Here is a 9,686-nt window from a genome sequence, read left to right on the forward strand (position 1 = left end):
TTCCCCCAAATGGGTGAGATACGTGGTATACCGAGTGGGATGGGCGGACGCCTAGGAGAACGCAAAGAGAGGGAAGCGCTAACTCATTTTTAAAAACTGTTTTGAATGTTTATTATCACTTCGATTAAACACATTTATATTGTTTGATATTTAATTAGAATCAAGTTTGTCAATTGTACAAATTCTTTACTTTTGCTATTGGTATAATTTTACAATTAATATAGCTGATACTGGCTTAGCCCTAAATTCCTCTTGGCTTATATTTTATATCTTTTAAATGTTTATAAGTAACATTTGTGACCTCGGCTGCGGAAGGGAGGGTGCATGTTGCTAAAGTATTTTAAACATATATATATAACAGTCTTAACTTTCTTCTTCCTTTTCTAATTTTGTAGGGCACACCGGATGTCAAATGCTACCATGCAGGATCACAAGTCACAAGAAAGACCGGAAGAATTTCTTTTCAAAAGATCATATGGTCATTGTGTCATGTTTGCGTAGAATAATTTACGCGGATGCATTGCGCGCGTTTTCAAGGAAAAACAGTTTATCACGAGGGACTTGATTTTCTTGAAATTAATTGTGCCGTCACTGTCTCCTGTTGTAGCAAGTACATATATTGATCAAGCCTAAAAAAGTTGTTTACGACCCTTTCAGCCTATAATTGCCTACTCTGAGTTGCTGAGCGTGCTGTCAACGCTTGTCTCAACTCGGGTATTGCCGATAGAGGTACGTCACTGTGACGCCCACGTTTGTCAGTGAAAACATGGCATGTTGCACAATTTTGTTTGCAAGAAAACAAAATGTTTCTTTGATGTTTCTTGATGAAACAAATGAATCCGTAATCCGGACTATAGTATACGTATAACCTATATAGATAATATATTTATATATACTATCTGAAGCAGCACATGGGATGAATCAGGGGAGGACGACTGAACCTGACGCCATTATTTGTCAATAAACTCTTCTTCTTTTCGCACAGGGTGCGTAACCAACTGAAACTCTTGGTCATGCGATGAAACTAGAACTACTTCCCCTGATATAAAAGTTTCATCGTTGCGGGTACTGCAGCACACACACACACACAGGCGTTATCACACCACCAAGTTTTGTCCTACACATTTTATTTCAGAAATCAGTCACGCTTTCCTGATGAGCACTCCGGACGGGGCTGGGCCTGACCCTCCCATGACACCTGAGGTGTACAAGATACTGGTATAGCCAGGTGAGTAGCAGAAGTGTAAGGTGATATGATAATACAGCGATGTATAGTCGGGGCTGGGCCTGACAGTCACATGACACCTGGGGTGTACAAGACACTGGTAGCCAGGTGTTTAAGTTTAAAATGTGGATGCTGCTGATGATAATAAAGTGGAGGGACATCATCTATTCATTGATTCTTGATAAAGTAGCCAAAACAAGACATTCAATGATGTTTTCCTCTTGATATTCAGGAAAGAGAGATATGATGCTTCTCAGCAATCAAACTTATGTACGGAGGATACTTTTTGTCAGTCTTCATTTTGAAACTTCGGGTGTCAACACACAGCGGGACTAGTGCATCATCCTGACCGCCTGTACTCAAACATTTTGTGTGGGAACTTCTTACTGTCAAACATTCTGTGTGAAAACATCGTATCCTGAAACACTTGCTTGCAAAATATTATAGCCTGATACATTTCCTGGGAAAAAGTTGTATCTCAAAACATTATCGGTGTCTACTGATGAATGAGATGCATGAACCATGTCTCTCTTGCGACATTCATTCTGTGGGCACCCTGTCTCTGATACATTCTGTACGGGAGCATGTATTATAATGGATCTCGAAACGATCCACCGGGAGTTAGAGTGGTTCGATGGATCGTGCAGCCGGATCTGTGCCCTTTACGTCACCTTTGTGCTTTCACTGCACAGGCCCTCCCCGTGTCTACACAGGCCTTCCTTGTGCCCCACATACTCGCGGTTCCCTCGCCAGACTCTCGCGTCGGCAAAGAAAAAATGAAGACAGGTGAGGTGGCGGCGACTAAAATGTCGGTTGGCGTCTTCTGTCTGGCAAGATGACAGGTATCAGAGGTCACGTGGTTAATGAGATGCAAAGAGACTACTTCCTGAATCGCTTGAAGAATTATTTTACACCACATTTATTTGGGTTGTCCGCCTGGGTAGGACACGCCCTAGGTCACATCAGAGTTGTTAAACACTTCAGTGGGAAAACAGTGGACACGATGGTCAAAGGCAGATGACCTGATCTAGTAACGAGGTCTTGTTGTGGATTATTTGCATCCTCGTCGCTTTTAAAACAACGAAGCAACTGCTGGTTTAAAGTTAAAGCTTAATTTTGAAGTAGCCTCGCTGATTCCTAGTTTAGGAAGAAGGAGGTTAACGAAGGTGTTGTGGTCAGACTCAAAGGTCTGTCCCCTGAAGCTTGACTAGGGAGTGACCCGTATCACTACTGACCCACTTCCTGTGCCGTACGCAGACAGGAGGGACGAAAGCATTACCTCCCTTGTCAGCTTGATTGCCTCCCTTGCTCACTTCCTCAAAGCATTTGTCACCCTTGTCAGAACAAATTACATCAAGCCCGAGGGGTTCCAGGGGTGGGGGAGACAAGGCCCCACCCGTATCTTACCTTTCTTGTCAAGACTCAGGTTGCCATGTCAGGCTCCACGCCGCCAAAGCATTTTCCGGTGAAGATACGGGCTGCGACTTTCTGCTGGTTCTGTCGACACTAAGCTTGGTACTCATTAGTATCCATAGCAAGCCTGTAGGTGGACGGCAACATTACTTTTAATGAACTGTCATTTATTTACTGTTATTTTTAATGGATTGCAATATCTAGCAGACGAACACGCAGAAGAAAAACTCTGGTCTTCTCTCGAGAAGCGTTGACTCGCCTTGGTTGCGGTGGTTGCACGACAGAGGAAAGACTGCGATCCACGCTGAGCCACTTGGGCCAACAAGAACCTTTCTTGAGCGTGCACCGAAGTCTGAGGTGGACACTGTGGACAGCTCCTACTGACGGCTCTAAGACATTTCCCAAATGCTCACCAAGCAGTTGTTGAAAATTCTATCCGCCAAGAGGGAGTCAGCATTTGTACCGCCTTTGAACGGTTGAAAACAACAATAAACAATAACACAATAACACAATAAACAATAAACTGCTCGAGCTGCTTAGGGTCTGTCTGTATGTGATGTCACATGAAGGGCGCTGGTGTGCGCAGAGGAAACACCTTGTTACACGAGCTGTGTTTGATAAATGTGTGCTGACACGCACACCTTTGATTGGTGTACAGACGAGGATCGCCCTTTGATCAGTGTACCTTGACAGGTACGCTCCTTTGATCATTGTACAAGTAAGTTCCTTTAGACAGTGTTCACAGACAGGCTCTTACTCGATGTGAACACGAGCGTGAGTTTTGTCCTGGAGAACACTAGACGAAGTAACGGTTTATGTCCACACCTCTTCATGTAGGTGAGTGTACACTACAACTCACAGCCACTGACATCACCTGCTGACCTGCCCAGCAGTCAGTCTACAGCTCTGTCTTCTACATCTCTCTCACTACACGGCGGTGAGTGAGTACAGCTCAGCCTTGGCAATAAGGAAGACTAGCCTTATGAGTCTGTCACAGTCGCTCTTGGGAATAAACTGCTAAATACCATTCTGAGCCTGTCACGTGACAAACTTCATAGCCTTCGTAACAGTGACTCTTCCTGCAGGCAAGACAGGTTCCTGGTGTAACACACAGTAGCATTACATAGGCCTACCTCTAGCACTCACAAGTCTCCTACAGTACAGGCAAATCAACTGCAACTTGACATAGCACTCGCTAACAGTAACAGCTGCCATACTGTAACACCCACTGACTGTAGCAGTACAATACAGTAACACCCACTAACATGTAGCAGTTACAAGACTGTAACACCCACTGACTGTAGCAGTACAATACAGTAACACCCACTAACATGTAGCAGTTACAAGACTGTAACACCCACTGACTGTAGCAGTACAATACAGTAACACCCACTAACATGTAGCAGTTACAAGACTGTAACACCCACTGACTGTAGCAGTACAATACAGTAACACCCACTAACATGTAGCAGTTACAAGACTGTAACACCCACTGACTGTAGCAGCTACAAGACTAACAGACACTAACATGTAGCAGTTACAAGACTGTAACACAAGAGTGGTGTGGTAGCTCACTGCTACTGTAACGCCTGTCTCGGGTACAGACGCGCGTATCTCGGGATGTGGCGTTCTCCAGGCACTCTTGCATCCTTTCCTATTGCAATGATATAGCCTTAGCTGCTGACACGGAGTAAAACCCAAACAAACAAAGATCCATGCTCCTGCCCCACCCCTGTAGTCATAGCCACCTCTAGGGAGAAGCCCGTTGACGACAGTCCCATCAGCCATTGCGTGCTGCTCACTACACCAAACATGAGTAGTGATGACTGGTGATGAACAGCAAGTAGAGGTGACGAGTAACAGTCGTATTAACCATTCTGTGTCACCCGTTATACCGGGGGTGAGTGGTGACGGGTGGTGACATGAAACTCAGTTCTCGTCTCTTTTTTTCTCTAGTTTTCTTTTATCGCCGGCCTTGACCTCCTCTCCACCCCAATAAATAAAAGTAGGAATTGTCAAACCCTGTGATCATGCACGTAGGTGCTTCCTCGCAACACAAATCCTTGTGCAACCTGCGATCTGCAGAGGGTAGGCTTAAGACTAAGCTCACCATTTCACCTGCACACCTGAGCAGGTGAGGCTACGCTCAGTTTGTGACGTCGACAAGCTGTGGAATGTTCTGGAAGTGAAACCTTTCCGAACTTGCGCCGCTCCCGCTGATGGACGTCGGTGTGTGGCTGGAAACTGGACCGTCCGCTATCGAGGTGTGGTGGCACACATCCCCCCAGGCTGTCTGGGAGGTCTGTGAGCCTCAGGTACCTGTCACCACCACACCACGGGGGCTGGCCGCCATGTCAGATAAACAAAGAGGATTTGTATGCACAGGTAGTTCAGGGAAGTCAAGGACAAGGCTAAATCACAGTCAGTAGGATGCACCTGTGAGAGGCAGGTACAAGCTGTTCTGACAATTCTTTTGTCTTCAAAACATCTTTTATTCTTGCGCGCGTTCTCACTTGGCTGTGCAGCGGCCACACCGAGCTGCTTTCATCTCCACCATCATCACCATCTTCGCTAGTCAACGACCGATGGCCTGACACGACTGTCGTGAGTCGTTACACGGCGGTGGTGGCTGTGTACACCAGCAGCACTGTCATCATGTCATACACGATATTATCAGACATCGCTCTGGCTGATATCATCGATGACAGGCAGTGTATGGCCTCCACCAGGTGTCAGGGAAAGTGTTGTTTATGGTGGCTACGCTGGTCACGTGCTTGAGATGCTTGCGTGCAGTGGAGTTGGACGCTTAGTGGGTCTCACTGTTTGTGTGTCGGTTGTTGTGTGTATGTCGACAGGAACTGTACACGTGTGACTGATATCAATGTCAACATCAATGAATACCACAGCGACATCGTGTGTCACGTGACAAGGTGAGAGTTCAGTCACGCTTGACACGGAGACACAAACAATCTGGTAAACATCATCAACAGTAGTGTGAGATCAACAAGGTGGTGCAGCAGATGTAGTTTATCTCTTCATCGATATTTCACCCAGCACATTATTACTGGTGGCGGTGGTGGCGCAGTTGGTGGTGGAGGACATGGGGGGGATGTCGTTGTGGTGCACAACTGTGTCGCTGCTGTCGTCCAGAGTCTGCTGCAAGCTGCGTGCCACGTCACTGGTTCTGCATCACTCAGCTGTTGACATGGGCCACACGTGACTTCTGAACCTTGACCTCCCGCTGATCAGGTGGCGAGATCAATATCGACTCCGACATGAGTTACCTGCCTAGCAGTCGGGATTATCTGCCCTTCTCTCTTTTTCTCTCCCAAAACCTGTTTACTCGTGAAGGAGAGTCGTCAGTCCCGTGACTTCTGACAGAAAAAAAAGATTTAGGAAAGCAACCACCGAGTGTTTTGACAAAACAAATCAACAGTGCCAAAACTGTTTTAAAAAAGAAATAAAAAGAAATAAAGTCCTGTAGGGGTAGAAGGCACAGGCGTGGACCTGGCGAAACTATTCCACAAGATGAATGGCAAAGTCACTTGGAAGATGTTCTTGGGATGACAGCTGTCTACTTTTGAAGTCGATTACACAGGTTTGATGACCGGCCTGCAGGTGAGAAGCCTGGTGAGACCATCAGTGACATTGAGGGACTTCCAGCCAAACACAAACGTCAGTCCGGTGAGGCGTGTGAGGCGTGTGAGGGATCAGAGGATGCGACCAGAGTCAGCCAAGCAGCAGGTAGTTTAGTTTGAGCTAAATACTAAACGTGTTGGCGGGCGGCATCCGGATATGAGGAAGGAAGCCAGACTCATCACCGTTTATGAGTGAGGAGACCGCGAGTGTCCCAGTAACTAGTCATCTCTTGTAAGTTGTTGAAAAATACCCGCGTCACTATTATCCTGGAGGCCATGCCACTGGCGCGAGGAAAGACAGCTTTACCAGAAACCTCAGAAAGTTTTAGAAAGGTGTGGTCAGCAACAAACCATACAGATCCATTATGTGCTGAGAAAACATCTACCAGTGGCAAACGTGGCGTCCAGCTATGTCCCGACATGGTGCAACTGTTTATTTTATGTTGGCTGATGATTTACTTTCATTGTATTTATTATCGAGCGCACCGACTGGTCCTCAAAGTAGATGAATTGAGTTCTCGCCATTGCACGAGACATTAACTGTGATCAAACTAAGTGATCATTGTAGAGTGTGGTTACTAGATATATAGGTGAAGGTAAGTGCCCGTATGTACACGTGGATGTGAGGACACGATGGATGCTGACCTTTAGAACTTGTACTGTGGGGTGTGTGGGTCAAGTAGCTTCACTTCCTTCTTCACAGTTGATTGACTACAGGCACGTCACGTGTCAAGCGTTCACAGTAGTTTGCACTCACCTGTCATCACCTGGCGGACACGCAGTGAGGCTGTTGATGACAAATAGCAAAGCTTGACAAAGCATCCGTGAAAAGCAGCGCCGCCTCGTCACCTGCTGATTGTACAAGCCTCGCACTGATTATCTGCGATCTCATGCACCACGTGCACACCATTTATTACTATTCTCTGTGTGCGGAAAGCCTTGCTGTGACGTGTGACCTGGATGTGGGGACAATAACGGCCGGGCACGATGTGGGACATAGTCACGACCTTGCAGTAGCTACAATGTCAAGGCCGTGTCGAGGTCATCACAGCCACCCTCCTCCCTCCAGCGGCAGGTGTCGGGTAACTGGTGCAGGTGCCAATAGTCAGTCACAGCTTCACAACACGTGATGTCACCACATGAGGCTCTGTTGTCACCTTCTTCTGGTGTGACATTGGCATGGAGCTGACCAGTCGCACGTGGACACTCGGGTCAAGGCCAAGGCACCCGCGGTACACGACACGTCACGGTATAGGTGTGACGTGATGTTACTACATACCACGTGACGTATAGCTGTGATGTGATGTTTACTACACACCACATGACGTATAGCTGTGACGTGATGTTACTACACACCACGTGACGGTATAGCTGTGATGTTTACTACGCACCACGTGACGTATAGTTGTGATGTTTACTACACACCACGTGACGTATAGTTGTGATGTTTACTACACATAACGTGACGTATAGTTGTGATGTTTACTACACACTCCATTCACTGCCATCTGTACTGTGCGACCTGTGGAGTGATATCTACCAACAGCAGTTGCCGCCATCTGTTTGTTGTTGAGAAAACAAGCAAAGCTCTGTTGTACAAGTCGCTCCAAACAACCGATGATTGGCGTATGTTCTCGATGTGACATGTTTGTGACTGGTTTACAGCAGCTGCTGCAGCTGGAGTCCCCAGTGCCGCGGTGGTTTACCAGCTTGTCACCACTTCAATATTTCCTTGTCCCGATGTCCTGCAGGTGGCCAAGAGGAGGCGACGTGAAAGGTCAGCACGTGACATGCGCCTCAACGTTCCATAAAGACATGCATCTTCATTTCTTGTTGATTCAATGGCACTGGTCGTCCTGAATGTTGATGTTCGGGTGGAAGTGGTCACTGAACAGTTGGATACCCCGAGTTAGACTGCAACAGCATCCGAGACTGAGACGTGTTCACACCCTGCAGTTTCCACCCGTCCTCATGGTTCTCGGTGTCTGTGACAAGTAGGGTATGTCGTGACACAACTGTGGGAGTTGTAAGACAAGTGTAAGTGACTGTAAGCAAGTACCTGTGTGATAGCTGTGACCAAGTGACTGTAAGATAACTGTGTGTTACCTGTAAGACAACTGTAAGTGACTGTAAGCAAGTACCTGTGTGATGGCTGTAACCAAGTGTCTGTAAGATAAATGTGTTACCTGTAAGACAAGTGTAAGTGACTGTAAGATAACTGTGTGTTACCTGTAAGACAACTGTAAGTGACTGTAAGCAAGTACCTGTGTGATGGCTGTAACCAAGTGTCTGTAAGATAACTGTGTGTTACCTGTAAGACAAGTGTAAGTGACTGTAAGCAAGTACCCGTAAGACAACTGTGACTGTAAGCAAGTACCTGTCATACAACTGTAAGTGACTGTAAGCAAGTACCCGTAAGACAACTGTGACTGTAAGTAAGTACCTGTCATACAACTGTAAGTGACTGTAAGCAAGTACCCGTAAGAGCAGTAAACGTGTGACTGCAGTAGCCGCCTGAACAACAAAGTTTTGTTTAGAAAAGATTGGGTCACCGCGTGCGACACCAGCCTGGCGCCGTGACTGACACAGTAGCCATAGTGTCAGCAACCACTGTAACCAGCCGTCACACCTCACTGACCCTGTATGTATCTCTGTATACACTGTATATTGTCCACTATATACATATACATATATATATATATGTATACACTGATTGCTGCCCACTATCTGTATCTCTGTACATGCTGTATGTTGTACATCTGTATATACTATATGATATGATATACCTACTTACTGTCCTCTACACGTGAGCCTGCTGACAGCCTGAGTATTGCAGGTGCTACATGACCCCAGTGCACTAGTGCAGCTCACCTGAGCGTTGCAGGTTTTCACGCCTGGTCTGCTGTGGAGGCGCGTGCACCAGCCTGGGTGTTGTCACCGGCTTCTTCGCCGTAACTCACCTGCACTGACGACCGCGTGCTTGGTGTGAACCTCTGCCCGTCATCACTCGATGACACCTTGACTTGGGGTGGGTGGGGGAAGAGTAAGACTTTGGAGAAACATGGTGTTACGTGTAGGTGTTACGTGTAGGTGTTACGTGTAGAGCCCTCCTGTCAGGAAGTTTCCATTGCACAGCGCATGCGCACACAGTCCCCCACTTCGCCCTCCCAACACCTCGCCCACATACAAGAGATGTACATACCCGTATGACACAGCAAACAGTTGATTTCTTGCGCTTTTCGACATCAAGCAGACGTTCATGTCACAGTGTCTGTCATGTGTTTGTGTCACAGTGTCTGCCATGTGTTTGTGTCACAGTGTCTACCGGAAGTTCATGTCAGTGAGTATGCAGACATGCGCAGTCACTCGCACATTGACAAAAACGAGGACAGGAAACAGACGAGTCATGC

The sequence above is a fragment of the Pomacea canaliculata genome, linkage group LG4, assembly GCF_003073045.1.
Source record: "Pomacea canaliculata isolate SZHN2017 linkage group LG4, ASM307304v1, whole genome shotgun sequence".
NCBI classification, from domain to species: domain Eukaryota; kingdom Metazoa; phylum Mollusca; class Gastropoda; order Architaenioglossa; family Ampullariidae; genus Pomacea; species Pomacea canaliculata.